This window comes from Heteronotia binoei, chromosome 4, assembly GCF_032191835.1.
Source record: "Heteronotia binoei isolate CCM8104 ecotype False Entrance Well chromosome 4, APGP_CSIRO_Hbin_v1, whole genome shotgun sequence".
Classification (NCBI taxonomy): domain Eukaryota; kingdom Metazoa; phylum Chordata; class Lepidosauria; order Squamata; family Gekkonidae; genus Heteronotia; species Heteronotia binoei.
This window is the reverse complement of record NC_083226.1, coordinates 80,372,477-80,393,598: the sequence shown is the minus strand read 5'-3', so window position 1 is coordinate 80,393,598 and position 21,122 is coordinate 80,372,477.

Below are 21,122 nucleotides of genomic sequence, written 5' to 3'. Positions count from 1 at the left end.
GGGAAATTTAAAGCCTCTCCAGGGCAACCTAAAACGGTTGGTGCTGCAATTGCACAAGACTCAATTAAAGAGCTACAGCAGAGTTTTGCCGAGGCACTTAATCAAGTACAAGTTTCACTGTCTCAACAGATACAAGCGCTGGGAGATAAATTTGATGGCTTAGACCATAAAGTTACGGATACCAAAAAAGATGTAGCAGAAGTGGTTAAGATAACTAAATCAATAGAACATAAAATGAAACAGACTGAAATTAAAATGGGAGATCTGGAACAGAAACAGAATGAATTAAATAATAAAATAGCCCAGATGGAGATGAGACAGGCTGAATATGTGCTCAGATTTTTAAATGTGCCTGAAGAAAAAAGTGAGTGTCTACTAGAAATGATGGCGGATGCGTTAACAAGTAGTGTAGGTACAGAGAAGGAAGAAGTGGGAAAGGAGATTGACAGTATTTATAGGGTTAACACATTATATGCCAAAAAGAATGATCTCCCGCGTGAAATACATGTGCGATTTGTCCGAAAAGTGATCAAAGAAAAGGTTTGGAAGGAATTTAGGGATCGTCAACTAATGATAAAGGGAGTTAAAATTAAAATTATGAAAGAAGTGCCCTGGGCAATAAGGACTCGAAGAAAAGAATATTCAAAACTAGCTGAATTTTTGCAGGAGAAAGGTATAATTTACAGATGGTTAATCCCTGAAGGACTATCCTTCACATACACCAACTCCAGATTTAGAATAGACTCACTTTCGGAGATGGAAGAATTCATTAATAAATATGCAAAGAATATCCAGGGAAAGGGCTGGTCAAAAAATCATAGAGAACCACAAGAGGGAACCCCACAGACTGAATTTGATCAGTACTCAAAAGAGCGGGAAGAGGGAGAAGTGGGCCAAGAAGAAGAAGGCTTTTATAGAGAAACTAGGCTGCAGAAAAAGAAAAAATCTCAGTGGAGGGAGTGAAGATCAAAATTTAAAAATAAAATAAAAACAAATTAAAGGCTAGAATTAACTGAACATAATGAAGATAATCTCGGTTAATATAAATGGCTTAAATCTGCCCCAAAAAAGGAAACGTGTCTTTCATCAACTCAAAAAATTTAAGGCAGATATTATCTGCCTACAGGAAACGCATATAAAAAAGAAGGATGAGCATTTATTATTGAATAAGGGCTTAGGGAAGGCTATTTGTACATCTGAGGAGGGTAAAAAAAAGAGAGGATTGGTAACCTATATTTCAGGTGACATACAAGCGGAATTAATTTTTGAAGGGAAGGATGCCCGTTTTCAGGGCATTGAGATTGTTAGTCATGATGACAAATTTCTTCTAATAAATGTTTACGCACCCAATGAGTCACAAGGTACCTTTTATAGAGATTTATGTCATAAGGTGAGAAATTGTGAATATGAAAAGATAGCTATTATTGGAGATTTTAACGCTGTGAAAGATCCATATCTGGATAGAAGTGCTTTGAACAAGGATAGGGGGAAAACTAAAAGGAAAGGAAGTAGTGTCCTCCCTCAAAATTTTATTAATTTGGCCGAAGACTATGGCTTGACTGATATTTGGCGTATATTAAACCCAAACAGGCGGGATTACACATATTTTTCAAATAGGCACAATTCCTGGTCAAGGATTGACATGATGTGGCTTTCAGCGGGTATGATCAAAACATTACAAGAGGTAGAAATCCTTCCCTCAACGATTGCAGATCACTGTCCCTTAATGTGTGAAATGAGAAGTAAGGAGAGGAGATCTGGTTGGCGAATGTACCATAACTTAACTAATAATAAGAGGTTTGTGGAATTCATACAGAAAGAAATGACGTTCTTCTTTCAAGTAAATGCACAGGCTGAGGTGTCTCAAACGACGTTGTGGGAAACAAGTAAGGCTTACTTTAGAGGATTGGTTATTAATTTTCTGGCAAATAAGAGAAGGGAAGATGCAAGATTAAGAACCGAGCTGACTGATCTAATTAAAAACAAAGAAACTCAATTAAAGCAAAATCCCCTACAAAGGGGAATTAAAGAGGAAATTAAGAATTTAAAACATAAACTACATTTATTGATGCTGGAGGAAATGGAAAAAAAATAGCATATTCTAAGCAACAGTATTTTGACAACGTTAACAAGCCAGGGAAATGGTTAGCCCATAGAATAAGGATAGAAAGGGAAAAAAGAATAATTAAAGTGTTAAAGGATAAAGAAGGAAGACCTAAAGTCGGTTTGGAAGACATAAAGATGATAATAAAAGATTTTTATTCAGCGTTATACAAAAAGGCGGATATTTGTAGGGAAGAACAAGAAGCTTACTTGAACAAAAAGCCATTGATGGAAATACCGGAAGATAAAATAAAAACTTTAGATGAGCCAATTACTATGTTTGAATTAGAGGAAGCCTGGTCTAAGTTAAAGAAGAATAAAGCGGCTGGCCCGGATGGTATTCCGGCAGAATATTATATTACTTTTAAAGACCTGATAATTAATCAATTTAAAAGTTTAATACAGGAGGTCTGGTGTTCGGCAAAAATACCGGACTCCTGGAGATACAGTAATGTGACACTTATACCAAAAGAGAAAGGACAATTGGATGACATTAAATACTACCGTCCAATATCTTTGTTGAATGTAGATTATAAACTTTATTCTTTAATTTTGGCTAACAGGCTTAAAAAGATTTTACACACCACAATCCACCCAGACCAAACGGGATTTTTGCCATCCAGATACTTACGTAATAATATTCGTATTCTTGCTAACATTATGGAATATTTGGATTTATGTAGGGATAAGCAGGCTGCTTTTATTTTCATCGATGCTGAAAAAGCGTTCGACAATCTTGACTGGAATTTTTTATTTGAAATCTTTAAGAAACTTAATTGTGGAGGAGATTTTTTTAGAAATATTCAAGCGATCTATGACAAACAATTGGCTAGGATTGTGGTGAACGGAGAGCTAACAGATGAAATAACACTCGAGAAGGGTACAAGACAGGGTTGCCCGCTATCCCCTCTGCTATTCATTTTCTCTTTGGAAGTCCTGAGCAATTCGATTCGGACGAATGATAAAATTAAAGGCATTAAAGTAAAAGGAGAGGCGTACAAGATGTTGACGTACGCAGATGATATGGTTCTGATTTTGCAGGACCCTCTTGATTCAGCTGAGGAAGCTTTAACAGAATTAATTAAATATGGTGAGGTGGCAGGCTTAAAAGTTAATAAACAGAAGTCAAAAATTTTAACAAAAAACATGCCTGGTTCCGCATCTTTGGAATTAGAAAGGAAGATGGGCTGCAAATTAGAACATAAAATAAAATACTTAGGTGTACGCCTCACAAATAGATGTAGTACCATCTATGACAATAATTTTATACCGTTGTTAAAAGAAACGGAAATACTGCTCAAAAAGTGGAATAATTTAGGACTATCATTTATGGGGAGGGCAGCACTGATTAAGATGTGTATTTTACCAAAGATTCGATTTCTGTTACAAACGGTGTGCTTCGCTGTTAAGAAGCCGTTTTTTGCTAAAATGAATAAACAGTTCAGATCTTTCATATGGCAGGGTAAGAAACCCAGAATTAAGTGGAAAATTCTGTTGGATAACAAGCAAAACGGAGGTTTAGCCCTCCCGGACCTGGAAATATATCACCTAGCCTGCACGATTTTATGGCTTAAAGATTGGGTTCTCTTAGAGAACAGGCGGATATTAGCAATAGAAGGCTTCGATCTCCAGGCCGGTTGGCACGCTAACCTTTGGTATGTGGGGAAGCCACAGACTTATTTTAAAAACCACTTGATTAGAAAGTCCCTTTTGGAAGGCTGGATTAAAATCAAAAATAAGATTTATAGGGGGAAGACCCCTAGATGGTTATCGCCGGAGGAAGCAGTAGTTCAGCCTAGCTTATGGAAAGTCACAAAACCAATTAGATATACTGATCTTTTGGATGATATGGATAAATTAAAAAATAATGAGGAGTTGGCCAACCAGGGAGTGAAAATTGACTGGTGGTTAATGATGCAGATTACCGCGAAATTTAACAGAGATAAAATCTCAGGATTTACTAGACCGAACTATGATTTCGATAAACTGCTACTATCAGGCTCATATAAATTAATTAAAAGGGTATACAATTATGTTTTACATATGGAGTTAGAAGAGGAAGCAGTTAAGACCACAATGATAAAGTGGGCGCAGAATCTGGAGAAAAACATCATGTTAGACCAATGGGACATTCTATGGAAAAACAATTACAAAATAATCAAACCGGTTAGCTATAGAGAGAATTTCTTTAAAATGTTTCATAGGTGGTACTTCACTCCGTCCCGGTTGAGTAAAATGAAGACGGAAATGTCACCAAAATGTTGGAAATGTGAATCTAAAATAGGCACTTTTTTCCACTGTTGGTGGACATGTGAACTAGCAAAAAAATATTGGGTTATGGTTTATAATTTATTAAAAGAGATCTTAAAGGAAAACATACAACTAAAAGCTGAGATAATGCTTTTATCTTTAGTCCGCGATAATTTACCAAAAGAAGACGAATACATCACAGTTTACATTCTAACGGCCGCCAGAATCCTCTATGCCAAGGTTTGGAGACAAAAAATTATTCCCCAAAGGGATGAATTAATACAAAAAATTGTGAATATTGCGGAGATGGATATTCTCTCTAACATGATCAGAGGTTTATCAAAAAAAGAGGCAATTGACAAATGGAAAAAATTTCATGATTGGCTTGATTTATTAAAATGAATGAGGAAAGAGTGTAATAAGAAGATTGAAATGTTGAAATGGTTACTAAGATAATGTATGTTGGAATTATCTATGTCTGTATACGCCACAAGCAACTTCAATTTGTGTAATGTATTTAGATAAAGTATTTCGTGTTCTAAATAAAAAAAAAAAAAAAAAAAAAAGATCTTACAGATATAAAACACTCCTGTAACTGGATTATTCACTGTTTTAACTTAGTCTTCTTTTCATTTGTTAACCTTTGTTATTCATTTGTTGAGCCAGTTTGATGTAGTGGCTAAGAGTGTTGGACTCTGATCTGGAGAACCAGATTTTGATTCCCCATTCCTCCACATACAGCTGCTGGGTGACCTTGGGTCAGTCATTGTAATGAAGATTTCTTTTAAAGGGTATTGTGGATTTTAAAAATCTAATCATATGCATATATCTGGTGGTTTTGGTTTCTGGGCTGCTTACCAATTTTTATTCTTCCAGCAGAGTTTGGGTTATGTGTGACCTTGAAAGGAGTTGTCTTAATCTCTTTCTAATTAATGGTTACTCTCAGCTGCACTCGGAGAGTCAGCTTGGGTTGATTGGTTCTTCCAGAATGCCCTTTTTGGTTGTCATCAGCCAGCTGAGGGGGATTTATACTGTTTCCCAAAACTGCTTAGTAATTATTGTTTTTTCTTGGCAAACAGCCGTCCTGCTTACCGGCTGCTGATTATGGGACTATGTAAGTAGTATTAGTTATATTTATAACATTGTTATTTTGTTTTCACCAGACTATTCTGAAACTGCCTGCCAGCTCAATAAAGTAATATTTTTGCTTATCTTTGAGTTGTGTTGCCTTGTCTGTCACTGTAAAGAAAACGCCTTGCTCTGCCTTGGTGTGAGGGGAGTATAGGTTGTTGCAGTCATAGTTCTCAGAGCTGTTCTCTCAAGAGCAGTTCTTGAAGAGTTCTGTCAGGCCCACCTACATCACAGAATGTTTGTCCTGGAGGAAAGGAAGAGAAAGAGATTGTAAACCATTCTGAGACTGAGTGAAATGCAGGGTATAAATCCAATCTCCTCCTCCTCCTTTCCTATTCTCATAGTAATATCACACACCCATCTCTTGGATTGTTAGTCCTTCTGGTTTTGATTTGTAGCAATTTCACAACTACTTGTTGCCTTCATTCTATTTGTGCCTTATTCATTCATTTATTTCTGACAAATAATGACAACATTTTCATACATCAGGCTAAGTGAGCTCTGGATCATGAAGCTTATTTTACTATTTATTAACTTTAAGGTGCCACAAGAAGAGATTGGCATTTTCAAGGCAAGTGAGTAGATGGTCTCCCACTGCCTTCCTTTGCACAGTCATCCTTCTTGGTCTCCCATCTAAGTACCCCACCCTTCTTAGCTTCTGAGATCTGACAAGATTGGACTATACCATGCCACCTTCCCTCCCATGCTCAACATTACCATGGATTTATTTTCATTTTTTTTAACAGCCCCAATATGTTTCTAAATGATATTTCTTTACATTGAGCTGAAACCAACAATATAATCAGGTAAAACCAGGGTTTAACAATATATATAGTCATTGTGGATAAACAAATAAATATTTGAAGTTTTGCAATGCCAGTCCACAAGCTCTTTTAGCCTACTGGCTCAGAGTTTTGTCTCTGCTTCAGGTGTTCCTTCCATTCAAGTCCATACCAATAACTGCAAGCTGAAATCAGTGTCCTGTTATCTAGCTAATGGCAATACACCTTATTTTTGGCATATATAAAGAAACAGCCTGATTGTTATTTGGCTTTGTTATTTCTTCTTCCACAGCTGTTTTTGAACAATTTACTTAAGGGTGGGGGTGTCTCTGGGAGTAAAAGGTATCAATATAGGACACCTGAAATTAGATTTGCCTCTAATCTTATTGCCCTGTCTAGAATATACATGTTCATCAAGTTTGTCGTAAATGTTATCTCCTGTGCATAACAGACAATTTCCAAAATTTTAATGTTTCTGTTTCAGAAAAGAGAGAAAACATAGACAATGTTTCTGGTCCTGTATTACATATTCAGTGATTAAATTATGCTTTATTTTAATGACAGTTTTTTAAAAAGTTCTACTACTGAATTGATAAAAAAAATCACTGCAGAAGTATTCCCTGTTGTATTACAGAAGTTAACTCCTAAAAATGAAGCATGTAAGAGTTAATTAGACCTAAATGAATGTAATGAAAGTGTGTTGATATACTCCCTTTCTGATTATACTATTTATATACCTTGCTAATTGACCAGGGTTGTTGGTAGTTCTAGATCAGGGGTCCCCAACCCCTGGGCCTTGGATCAGTACTGGTCTGTGGCCTGTTAGCAACCGGGCTGTGAGTTGTATAATTATTTCATTATATATTACAATGGAAGAAGAAGAAGAAGACATTGGGTTTATATCCTGCCCTCTATCCTGAATTTCAGAGTGGCTCACAATCTCCTTTATCTTCCTCCCCCACTATTATTTATTTATTACTTTTAATTTCTATCCCGCCCTCTCCACATGCAGACTCAGGGTGGCTAACAACATACATTTTTACAATTTAAACAATAAAACTACAATTTAAAATTATTTTAAACACTTAAACATTAAAACATTCCATTGCATTTTTGGTGCTGTATCACTATGATATAATTTAACATAAATATAAATGTAAATGGTGATCATGGTACTCTGTAATGGTGTAGAGTGGCAGCTCTCTCCCAAATTAGGTTAGATCTCAAAGGCCTGTCGAAACAGTTCGGTCTTACAGGCACTGCGGAAAGTGGAAAGATCCCACAGGGCCCTTATGGTCTCTAGGAGAGTATTCCCCAATTCTGGTACTGCCACCAAGAAGGCACCCTGTGAGGACACTACAGACACCCTGTGAGGACAACTCCCTTTCAAGGACAACTCTGCAAGAGCTATGGCTGACCAAAGGCCATTCCAGCAGTTGCAAGTGGAGGAGTGGGAAATCAAACCCAGTTCCCCCAGTCTACATATTTAACCAATGCACCAAAATAAGTGCACAACTGTATCATACTGAAACCATTGCGCCCCCCCCCCCCGGTCCATGGAAAAATTGTCTTCCACAAAACCGGTCTCTGGTGCCAAAAAGCTTGGGGACCACTATTCTAGATGACTCCTCAAAACATTAGTCAGTCCAGTTACTGCACCAGCTCCATACTATCTAAGGATCTTTCTCAGGATTATCTAAGATCTATAAGGGTTGAATCACAGGGGTTGAGATACAGTGTTTCCTAGTCACCCACCATCACATTCAACCCAGGGAAATACTTTTTTATTGTTCTAGTCTGGAGCTGTACAATAACATTTCCTAAAAATTTAATTGCTGTCTCGGTTTATTCTTTAGGTTTGGAGCCTGCTTGAGCCAAGGCTTTATTTCACCTACTCACAGCTTCAAGGTTATAGTTGCTGTGTTCTCTAGGAGAAAACCCTGTCCTCATGGGACTGTAATTTGCAGCTGACCTTGTTGTTTCATTGATTTTGATGTTCCCTGTGACTGTACCTGGCTGGTGGTAGGAGATCTTGTGTTGTCCCAATATACTTCCTTCTCCTTCCTGCTCTTTTCAGCCAGCCCAAAGTTTTTATTGAGCCTGGCTCAGAGGATGGGAGTAAGGGTGTGCATTCGGTTCGGCCGAACTGCATAGAGCGGCGAATCACCCCTGATTTGGTAGTATACGGCACCACATACTACCGATCCCATTTTCAGGCCATTAAACGGGAGCCGTATATGGCTCCCCGTAAACTTCCGTATAGATATTTGGAAGTATACGGAAGTCAATGGAAAAAGCGGAAAAGGGGCTTCTGCAGCCTCAGGGGATCTGCTTGCTTCCTTTCCTGCCTTTGGAAGCCTTTTCCCACCTCTCCCATAGCGTCCCTGGGATCAGAAAGGGAGGGGGAGGGGGATAGGAGCCCCAGCAGCCAATCCAAAGCATGCATTTGCAAAATGCATTGCAAATGCATGCTTTGCAGGGCTGTTGTATACCTGATGGCTGGGCTAATCCCTTAGCCATCAGCAACACGGTTGTTCTTTTGTTTACTTGGGTATCCAAGTAAACAGTGTTCTCTGGCCAATCACAGAGCAGTGCTATTTTTTTAAACTGCTCTGTGGGTAGAGAACCTTTTTAAGAAGTCTGCCTGGCTGGACTCCTCCATTGCTGTTGTGTTGGTGTGTGAGAGAGATTGTGCTGCGCTGGCCCTTGGCCTCAGCTGCTGCTGCTCTCTCTCAGTCTTGCCTGACCTGCCAGACAGTACCTGGAGAAGAGAAGACATCTAAAGGTAAGACAGTCTTGGGGTTCTTGTTTTTATTTTAGTTAGTAAAAGGACTTTTTAAGACTCAGAGTCCCTTTACTTATCCAGATTTGGGTGGGTGAGTACTGGGTAGCTTATTTGGGGTTAGGGGGTTCTGCTGGGGGTGGGGGCCTGGGGTGGGGTGGGGGGTTTGCCAATTTGCCCGTGTCTTGCTTTAGTGAAAAGACTTTTTAAAGTGCAGTGTCCTTTTACTTTCCTTGATTTGGATGGCTTGGATTTCTTGGGGTTAGGGTGAAGGATTTTTTTGGGGGGAGGGGTTGGTAAAGTTCCTCTATTGTTAAAAGTTAAGTTTTTTACTGTTTTAAAAGGCTTCTGTGTTTGATTTGTTGCTGCTGTCTGTGTTGTGTTGCTGTTGTTCCTCTTCTCTTCTGGTTCTTGGGGGGGGCTGTTTGGCCTCATTTTCATTGTTTAAAAGGCCACTTTTTAAACAGTTGAGTTTGTTGGCCTTCTGTTTGGATCTATTTGCTGAGCAGACAGGTTAATTGCTGAGCAGACAGGTTAAAACGGATAAAAGGAAGTACTTCTTCACCCAAAGGGTGATTAACATGTGGAATTCACTGCCACAGGAGGTGGTGGCAGCCACAAGTATAGCCACCTTCAAGAAGGGTTTAGATAAAAATATGGAGCACAGGTCCATCAGTGGCTATTAGCCACAGTGTATGTGTGTATATAAATTTTTTTGCCACTGTGTGACACAGAGTGTTGCACTTGATGGGCCATTGGCCTGATCCAACATGGCTTCTCTTATGTTTTTATGTTCTTATTGTTGCAGGTTTTGCATCCTCCTGTTCTGGTTTGAGGGGGGGGGGGTTGTGGTTGACTGATTTGGCCCGAGGTTTCTTATTGGTGAAAAGGCCACTTTTTTTAACAGTTGAGTTTCTTGGCCTTCTCCTGTTGTCCCTTTTCCTGGTTCTGGGTTGGGGGGGGGTGTTGTTGACTGATTTGGCCTGAGGTTTCTTATTGGTGAAAAGGGGGGTTAAAAGTTAAGTTTCTTTCTGTCATGTTTTGGTTTTTTGCTGTGAGAGGGTTGGTGTGTGGGCTGTGTGGGGTGGGGTTTTTATAGAGTTGTTTTTGGAGTCTGAGGCTGCTTTCAGTTTGCCTGGGGCCACTAAATAGGCTGCCCCACTAATAAGGGTGTTTTTAGGGATTGTGTTTTTTGAAATTAAAAAAATAATAATCCAGTTTAGGGCTTTATCTTCTTTCAAAATTCAACTAGGCCAGATAGGGGTGATTTAAAAAGATTTTAGGTTCCACATAAAAGGCAGCGTGATTACTAGGCCACATCAGGCTCCCTTTTAAAGAGACTAGGGTTGCAGTGCATCTTGCTTTCAGCCACTGAAAGCTGGTGCATCCTTAGATTTCCATAAGGTAAACCACAGCTTCTCTCAAGTTAGGGGACGCCTGATTTCCAGTTTGCAAGGAAATCCGGTTTGTCCCAGGATCTAGTTAGGAGAAATTTCACTAGGAGGATATAACAAGGATTGCCTTCATCTCAAGGTAGCCTTTTAAAAACCGTAGCCAGGTAGAGGCAGGATCACCTAGTCTCCTAAACTTTACCAGATCACTACTACCCCAACCCAAAGAAAGACAGGTTAGGGACCAAAGAAGAAAACAAACAAGTTTTGGTGGGAGGGTTTTTAAAAAGAAGTCAGGGCACCTGTTGGTTCAGGGTACAGTGCAGTGAGTTAGGTTTGTAAAAAAACCCACTCTCAGTTCAGGTTGTGTAAGACTGGCCAAGGGTGACATGAGTGACAGGCAGCAGAAGAGGGGCCCTGGGGGCAAGGCCAAGGAGAAGACTAGAGTGGTGGAGGGGAGGGGGAGGAACCAGGTATCCCTCCCACCTGTGCGTAGGGCCATACCACAGCCACCTACCAGCACTCTGACCTCTGGCCAGAGTGTGATGAAGAAGAAGGCCCGCTTTGGGCCCTTCATCGAGGCTGCTGCTGGGGCACCCCAGCAGAGGTGCCATTAGGTGCTGACACTGAGCAGGGGTCTGCTGCTCGGGCAGTCTCTCCTCCAGCTGATGTCGCTCAGCCTCAGCAGCCAGAGGAGGGGCAGAAAGAGCAGCCCTCCTTGGAGATGAGCTTTGGGGACAGTTTTCTTTACAATCACCCCAAGGAGGGTGCAGAGTGTTGTGCAGGAGCTGGAGGAGAAGCTGATTGAGGAGGACCAGCCCCCTTCTTCAGTTCCTTCGGGCACCAGCAGTCTTTCAGGGGATGGCCAGGAGGGGAGGCCGCATGGGGTGGAGGGGGAAGAGATGGAGACACACGAGGTGCCTCCATCTCTGCCCACTTTCCCCCGGCAGCCAGCCCCTACTGCCGCCCCGAGACACGATGTGTCTGCCCCGAGCACCTCACAGGAGGTGGCTCCGGACACCAAAGCTGCCAGTCAGCTTGGGCATCTGTACACCTCCAAAATCTGGAAGCATTTCCGACTTACAGAAGATCCACACTATGCGCAGTGCTAGCTGTGCAGGGCCCGGATCAGTCGTGGGCAGGACCCTGCCCACCTGACTCTGGGGGGGGGGATGTGGAACCACCTGTGGAAGCACCACCCAGTGGTGCATCTTAAGGGGGAGAAGCAGGCTGGTGCTACGGTGCCCAAGGGGCCAACATCACCCAGCCAAGAGGTCAGTTCCATCGCGACTACCTCTGGAGCTCTCCAGGAGTGTTCCGTGGGAGTACAGGAATACCAGCCATCTCTGCCTGAGATGTTTGGTAGGGGTGGCACCTGTGTGCCAAGAGGGGGAATCAGGTACGGCAGGAAGGTGATCACCTGGAACATTGCCAGGTCACTTGCCCATGGGCTTCCATTTTCAGTGGTTGAGAATCCTGAGGTGCTAGGGTTGCTCGAGTACCTGGTGCCCTGGTACAAAGTTCCTGCTAGAACCACTCTTATCAGGACCATTGTGCCAGCTGTTTTCAGTGTGGCCAGATCTGTAGTGAAAAAGCATTTGTCCTCTGCTGCTGGGGGGACTGTTCATTTCACCTCAGATATCTGGAGCTCCCAACATGCATTTGAGGGGTATCTCTCCCTGACTGCGCATTGGTGGCAACCCAGTAAGGTGCAGGGTGGGGGTGGCAGTAGCGACAGGTAGGGTCAGGGCTGCCAGGCCGGCTATCGTTGGGCCTTGCTGCACGCAGAAGCCATCAATGCGCCACACTCGGCGGACACTCTCAAGCCATCCTCTCATGGCAGTTAGAGGTCTGGGTTGGCAGCAGAGATGTTGCCAAGGGCTTCGTGGTGACTGATGGTGGCTCCAACATCAAGGCGGCTGTCCAGCGTCAGGGCCTAAAACGCCTTCCTTGCGTGGCCCACCTTCTACACCTCGTGGTTAAGGATGCATTGGGCCAGACAAAAAGCCAGGATCGTCGGTATCTAGCCACGACCCATGAGTACCGACTTCTGCTCCAGAAGTGTCGGCACATCACGGGTCACTTCTCACACAGCAATACGGACTCATATCAGCTGCGTGAGAAACAGACACTGACAGGCGTGCCAGGGCACCGCCTGATTGGTGACATCAGCACACGCTGGAACTCCACCTTTGCCATGCTGGAGCGCATGGTGGAGCAGAGAGCAGCCCTGGATGCCTTTGTCTCTGAGACGAGGGTCTTTTGGGATGAGAACCGTCTCACCCAAGAGGATTGTGTGGTCATTTCTCAGATTGTGGAGGTTCTTGGGCCCTTCAAGACCCACACAGAAATGCTCTCATCTGACACGGCGAGCATTGCACTGCTCATCCCCATGGTTCAGATGGCCCGTGAGGACCTGGCCTCGTTTCTAGTGCCAGCTCAAGGCCATGCAGATGTTCTTCCAGTGGTGCACGCCCGGGTTGTTAGGCTGCAGGAAGGGCTTGAGGCCCACTTTCAGACTTTCACCCAGGATAAGGTCTGTATGATGGCGACCATGTTAGACCCACACCTTAAGGGCACAGACACCGAGCGAGCCAATGAGCTTGATAGCTGGTGAGACGAGCTCTCCCAGAAGGTCGAGCGTTGCAGAGTCAGGGAGGGCCCAGTGCCAGTAACTGAGGAGGAGTAGGGTGGAAGCAGTTCATCTGCCACTTCCACTGCTGTTCATCCCCAACCTCCCTGGCTAGGCAGTATTTCCCGCCAGACTCACGCCACGAAGAGTCCTGAGATGACACTCATCGGGCAGATCGTGGCCCCTCTAGGAGCAGCGGTAGGCCCCTGAGAGTGGAGACAGGTGCTGCGATGGTGAGGGACTATTTTATGGAGCTCATCAAGTCACAGGAAATGTCTCCTTTGGGCTACTGGGTCATGAAGGAGGGGGTCTGGCCGGCCCTCTCCTCCATGGCCAAGGCGTTCCTCTCATGCCCACTGAAGAGCGTGCAGAGAGAGCGCGTCTTTTCACATATGGGCGACATTGTCTGCCCACATCACAAATGCCTGCAACCCTGGACAGTTAAGCAGTTGGTCTTCCTGAAGGTCAACTTGCCTCTGTTCGGCTCCCCAAATGTAGACTTTGAGAGTGAATGAAGTGAGCACCTACTTGTGCCTGCATCCTCTCTTGGCCCGTGCTTGGAAGGTGGTCCAAACGCTCTCCTGCTAAAAATAGACTGGAGTCCAAAGACAGCCCAAAAACTCAACTCACAAATTGATTGGCAGTGCATCCCCCCCCCACCCCTCATCCTTCCCCAAACCAAAAGTGAATGCTGGTTTAAGAACTGCAGAGTGATCCAAATTTCCCCAGTCCCCATCCACATGTCTAATAATACTGAAAGGACCATTGCAGCCCCCAACTGTAACCAACAGCACCCACAGGCCCAGCCCGGATAACCCAGGTTTTTTTTTCAGGGGCAGGAGGAAGAAAGATGGAGGTGCCAGTGATGATAACAGGCAGCCAGCAGCCATACCAATGCTAAGGTCCCTCTAGTGGGACAGTGATAGCTGGTGTGTTACTGCTGGGCTGAGAGAGAAGGAATGGTTGCCTTCCTCTCACACAATCTGAGGCCCTCCAAGTGATCTTCCTCATTTGGGGTGCAATTCTGGCTCTCCTCCTCATGGTGCACCCTGGGTAACGCAAAAGAGCCTGGACCAGCCAACCATCCATCACTCAAGGTAAGTCTAAATGCTTCTTGCTTTGTGTCAGATACAGAATGATGTGGAGCTAGGTGTGACCCACTGCAACTCTTGTGTTGTTTGGGGCAGGGCTGGAGAGCTGACATTTGTGGATTGTGTGTTCTGTGGCAGGGAAGCTGGCACCAGGGTGAGAGACCCAGAATCAGCAAGCTTGTTGTGCTTGGCCAGCTCTCCCCATGTTGTTTGGGGCAGGGCTGGAGAGCTGGCATCTGTAGATTGTGTGTTCTGTGGCACGGAAGCTGGCACCTGGGTGAGAGACCCAGAACCAGCAGGCTTGTTGTGCTTGGCCAGCTCTCCCCGTGTTGTTTGGGGCAGGGTTGGAGAGCTGGCATCTGGGTTTGCTGCAGCCAGGTCTGCCTTGAGCAGATTGCATTTTGTGTGGCAGTGACATTGGCAACTGTGTTTATATTGGTTACAGGCCTGCAGGGTTCATAGAGTAGATAGATGGATGAAGTGCATTTTGGTCCTATAGAGATTCTCTGGTGTGAAGTTAGGTTTAGCTTTGGGTGCCCCAGGAATTGAACCCCCTGGTCCAATTTTTTTTGGCCTTGTGGGTTTTGTGTGGGACAGTGCCCTGCAGCTGCACAGCAGTTTGGGGGGCTCTCCTCAAAACCTCCTGCTCCCCAGAGCCACTTTTCCCATGACGATTACAGTGAGGGTTTGAAGGGGAGAGTCCCTTGAAGGTTCCCTGAAAATTTGGGGGCTCTCCTTCAAACCCCCTCCTCTCTAGGCAGCTTCCAATATACCCTATTTTGCCATTGATTTCAATGGCCATAGGGTATAATGGGGCCGTATATTCGGAAATAGCCACACATCTACCATATATGCGGCTATTCCGAGAACTGTAATAGGAAATACACGGTATTCCATATCTTTTTGGCCCCGTGTATTTCCGAATCCGTGTAATTTCGTATTTTTTTGTTGCACACCCCTAGATAGGAGGCTACCCAGCTTATATCAGCCCTGAGTAACTTTCCACTTGGTTGTGTATGCATCCAGTCAGGTCAACTGAAATTGCACTTAGATATTCCCAACTCCTTTTAAATCTTAAATTAGAGCTGCACGGGTCCTTGTCTTTAGAGGCGAGTTGAATGGCTTAAAACTATCACCAATATATTTTACAAACCCTTCACAGATATAGCCCTTTCAAACATAGATAAAATACTATTTTTTCTCCTTATGGACTAGTTATGATGGTGGGCCAGTTTGAATATGTATAACTTCAGCAGGATGGACGGATTAAACACCTTCTACTTGGCCCATGTGACCCTAATCCACATTTTCTTTAAATCAGTGATTTGTGTTTTAAAGACTGGTTGAGAGCTGTGATCTCTCTAATGTCTGGTTTGTGGATGGCTCACAAGATAAATCGCACAAAAGATCTCATCACAAAGTGTTGCTGAAGGGGGTAGGGGATGCAGTGTCATTACCAAAAAGTATCAAGAGATAATGTTACTCTCAAATATTTAATTCTAATATCTGTACAGTGCAGTACAGTACATCATGTTTCTGTTGCAACCTCTTGATTTTCAATAATTTCAGGACAGTGACTTTCCGTAGTAGCAGGTAGAATCCTCCCTGAAACTCACAATGCAAAATTCTGTTGCAATAGTTTGACCTTTAGTTTTTTTAACGTTCACAGTTTCAAAATTAAAAGATAAATCTTGTTTGGTACTAGTTGCAAAATGAAATTTTGCCATGGGCTTGAAACTAAAAATGGTCACTTAAAGAATATGAACTGATAATTTATTGTAATTTGTTTTAGAATTATTATTCTACCACTGCAGCTATATCACAAGTGATTGGCTCTACAGTAAAATAATAATTTGTATCCATGTGCATAAATATTAATATTTTTCATACAGTGGTTTTGCATAATGCTTTAATCACTTCAGCAATTTGTACTGTTAAGCCAAACAATGCTTCCTGGGGAGAAAAATTATATTTAATCTTTTTTGTCCTTGTCCTTTATCTTTCCTACTGAGATTTTTCTGATGTGTGATACATACTGTACAGTTTTATACCTTACAAGTGTTACTTTTAGGGTGCTGTGAAAAGCTGTATTTCAGATGCACATAGAAAATTCTGACAAGATTGTTTTAAAATAATGGAATTTAAAAGTATTCTAAATGAACTTTCAAGAAAAAATATAACACTGAAAATAATAGTCCTCAGTTAAGTAAACAGACCATCTGGAAGTAGCTTGTGCTTGTTTATGGTGTATGCTAGAGGGGGAAAAAAGAATAAATGCAGCCACCTGATACTTCGAAGAAAACTGACCACCATGCAGCTGCCACAGTCTGTATTCTCAGTTTTGCATATCAAAATGACAGGCATGCCTCCAAATCTTAAGTCAGATAGCTGTCTGGGATAAGAGGGATAATGTCCCTAGATAATGTGACAAACCCAATTAACAGTTGGAAGTATGTCCTTTCAAGTGGATACAGTCAATTTAGTTTTTCATACAGACTAAATTACATTGTATAATCGCAAATCAGAGAAGAGACACATAGTACTGTGCATGTCATTCTCTAAAGACACTGTCTGCAAAGGTCTCCAAGACATTTAAACCCTTGCTTTCTGCTCTTCATTAACTGCCACAAACTTCCTTAAAATTTGTGGAAGTTCATGGCAGCTCCAGCTCACAAATTCCATAGTTCAGTTTGTGAATTATGAACTGGCCAAAACACATCACAAACTTGCATGTGAGCTGGTTCATGCCTATTGCTATTGTCCACTCATGTTGCTCTGTACGCACATTCCAGAACACTAATAATAATAATAAATTTTATTTGTATCCTGCCCTCCCTGCCGAAGCAGGCTCAGGGCAGCTCACAACATGTAAATCAATATACAACAACATTCATACAATACAATAAATAATAAATTAATAAAACCATTAAAAATTAAGATTTATGGTGCTACATCTCAAACCTTCAGTAAATTTAGTGGCGGAAACATCAACAGCGGATCTAACTTAACTCCATATTTAGGCGAAGGCCATCTTAAAAAGAGTGGTCTTGCAGGCCCTGCGGAATTGATCAAGACTCCGCAGGGCCCACACTTCATCCGGAAGTTGATTCCACCAGTGTGGGGCTACCAACAAAAAGGCCCGTTCTCATGTGGTCTTCAATTTGGCCTCCTTCGGCCCAGGGATTGTCAACCAGTTTTTTCCCGCTGACCTCAGTACTCTCTGAGGCTCATATGGGGAGAGATTGTCCCTAAGGTAGACAGGCCCTTGATCATATAGGGCTTTAAAGGTAATTACCAGCACTTTGTAATGAACCCGATATACAACTGGCAGCCAGTGCAGCTCATGCAGCCCCAGCTGTATGTGCTCCCACTTCGAGAACCCTAATAACAGCCTAGCCGCCGCGTTCTGCACCAGCTGCAGCTTCCGGGTTTGGCACAAAGGCAGCCCCATGTAGAGGGCATTACAGTAATCCAGTTTTGAGGTGACCATTGCATGGATCACTGTTGCTAAGTCATGACGCTCCAAAAAGGGGGCCAGCTGCCTCACCCGTCTCAGATGAAAAAACGTGGATTTGGCAGTGGCTGCTATCTGGGCCTCCATTAACAATGAAGGTTCCAGTAGAACCCCCAAGCTCTTGACTCTGGGTGCCACTTTCAGTGACACACCATCAAAAACTGGGAGGGGGATTTCTCTCCCTGGAGTGCCGTGACCCAAGCAAAGGACCTCCGTCTTCATTGGATTCAGCTTCAACCTACTCAGCCTGAGCCAACCTGCCACGGCTTGCAAAGCTTGGTCCAGATTTTGTGGGATGCAAGTCAGGCTGACCATCCATTAATAGATAGAGCTGGGTGTCATCCGCATATTGGTGACACCCAAGCCCATACCTCCGGGCAATCTGGGCAAGGGGGTGCATGTAGATGTTAAATAACATAGGAGAGAGGACTGCCCCTGGTGACACCCCACAATCTAGTGAGTGCCTCTGGGACAGTTCTCCCCCAATTGCTACCCTTTGTCCCTGTCCATCAAGGAAGGAGGAAAGCCACTGTAAGGCCAACCCCCTGATCCCTGCATAATAGAGGTTATGATGCCACAGGAAGTTGCACACCATGGCATCTATACTATAAAAGGTAGTCCCCTGTGCAAGCACCAGTCGTTTTCGACTCTGGGGTGACGCTGCTTTCACAATGTTTTCATGGCAGACTTTTTATGGGGTGGTTTGCCATTGTCTTCCCAGTCATTTACACTTCGCCCCCAGCAAGCTGGGTACTCATTTTACCGACCTCAGAAGGATGGAAGGCTGAGTCAACCTGGAGCTGGCTACCTGAACCAGCTTCCACTGGGATCAAACTCAGGTCGTGAGCAGAGGGCTCCAACTGCAGTACTGCAGCTTTATCACTCTGCGCCACAGGGCTCTTACTATACATTCTTCTTTTAACTGCCTGATTTGATTAAGCATATAATGATCAGTAACAAGGGTAAATTCACCTAGTTCCCTGTTCCGGAATACTTGTGCATGGAAGTGTTGCAGTTTTGCCATATTGCTGCTCAGTATTCTTCTGGTACTTAAGCTCATGGCAAATTTATTCACAAAAACTTTTATTGTGCACTGATCAAAATGGGGAGGGGGGATTACAAAAGATTTTAATAAGCACCTTAACAGAATGTGCAATTTAGCTGACATTCCCAGTGATATTAATAGGACTTATGTCAAGACACCTTTTTTTCTGATTTCAAATCAAGTGTGTAGCAGCTGAGCTACTTCTATTGAACAAAGAATATAAAGAATACCAAACTGAAACAGAGACAGGTTTGATTAATCTGAAATAGATTACAAGTGTTAAAACTGTTTATAGCTTTATGTCAATTCTTGAAAGTAATAATCACCACTAATAATTCCCTGCACATACCCCAGCGAGCACTTTGGTCCAGGTCGCAAAACCTGTTGACAGTTCCCAGTATCAGAGAAGCGAAGCTCAAAACAAGAGCCAGGGCCTTTTCCATTGCTGTCCCTAGCTGGTGGAATGAGTTGCCAGAGGAGGTTAGGGCCTTGCGAGAATTTTTACAGTTCTGCAGGGCCTGCAAAATGGCACTCTTCCACCAGGCATTTACATGAACGGTAACATCTACAGCAATGGAACTGGCCCATAAGAACACCACCAATGGCCTACTGCACTGCACTATGGCGATCTGAGACCTCTGAGTATATCTAACCACCAGAATTTAAATCACTGCCTGAAATTATGATAGTAGCACATGCAAATGTTTTAAATTGTTTTTATGTCCTATGTTTTTATTGTTGTTTATTGTATCGGTCACACTAATGTGTTAGTGTCGACCTTTGTGAGCTGCCCTGAGCCTGCCTTTGGTGGGGAGGGCAGGATATAAATTAAATAAATTCTTGTGAGCAGTTTCTGAAAATATTATTTCTCAGTTTTTCTTTTAAACATTTCTCCTCTCAACTCTGAGCAGCAAATGGTTTAATACTCCAGCAGCAGGGAGCAAATATGCTTGAACCCACAGAAATCATGCTAGTGGCACATACAGGTAATATTAGCTGGGGGTCTATAAGACCATAGTTTAGCTTTTTTTCCCTTGCCAGGTTAGTTTTCTCTGCAAGACTGACTCTATAATGAAGTGAAGTGAGGTATTGGCTTTGGATGATGGACTTTGGCTGATGGCAGCATCTGCCTCTTCAGCTGCTGCTCTTGTCTCTACTTGTCTTCAGCCTTCAATCAGGAGCTTGAGCAGATCTTTCCCTCCTCACCCTCCATAGTTTTTGAAACACAGCGCTCCAAGCCTGTATATCTAACCATGCCTGATTTCTCGCAGAAAGTGAAAACTAGGATAGATAGCTTTTAGGCTTCCTAGCTTCCTGCTCAGGATGGTGGATACCCTCACCTTACTGGGCCCTTTGCATTACTACTCAACTAGATGATGGGAGAAATGTAAAGGAGAAAATTGGGGTGGGGGTGGGATGATGGCCAGCATCCTGATATATTGATATAGCTTCCCATGCAGGATTTGCTGAAATGCTAGAACATCCCCAGGGATGCACTGATTTCACTTCTAGTAAGACCAGATGAAATCATTATACCATCAGCAAAAGGCCCCCACTGTCTCAGTGAGTCTTTCACTGTGTTTGCTGGCAACCCTAGTAGTCCTGGATGTGCTGCTTGCCTTGCTATGTTTCAACATGCCTAGTGAATGGAGGGAAGCAGCATTAGCTGTTTTCACTCCCAAATGAAGGGATGTAGTGAAAATTTCCACAAACGCTAAGCAACCTCTGTGTTGGAGACATTGCTTCCTAAGGGTCAAAGATGCTAGAATAATGTGAGCTGTGGCATGATAGGCTGCAACAAGGAAGAAGTATAAGAGAAATCTTCCCAACTTTAAAAAAAATAACGTATGCTTTTGTCAGTTTCCTTGATCTGCAGTCATGCATCACATCCCATGGATCCTATCCAAGGGTCCCAATCAAAAAGAGCAGTTTTTCATGATGCAAAAGACTGTATTTGGAAAGAAAGTGTTGAAAGCATCCCTTCTACAAACCATTTGACTTTCTTACATTCCTTGAGAAAGAAAATTCCAGTTCAGTCATGAATCCAGTGATCAGCTGTACTCTCATCATTCATATTTCATCAGTGTATTGATGCGAGCACTAAAAAAACCTGGAGTAGCTAGGGAATGCAAGCTTCAGTGACATCTCTAAAAAAATTGTCACAAAAAGCAAAGCTGTTTTTTTTTCCTAAAGTGTGAGTCACAGGTGTACATCAGTTACAACAATATGAAGTGTTTATTGTCATTAATAGTTTTTTCCCAGCTTAGAGGGATGTTGAACTGAAATTGCATAAGACTATTAATTGCTACAATTGATCTTCTGTGCTCTACTTTCCAGAAAACAATGGCATACCATTAGTACAATTTATGCACCTATGCACCTCCCTCCTTCATTTATGACT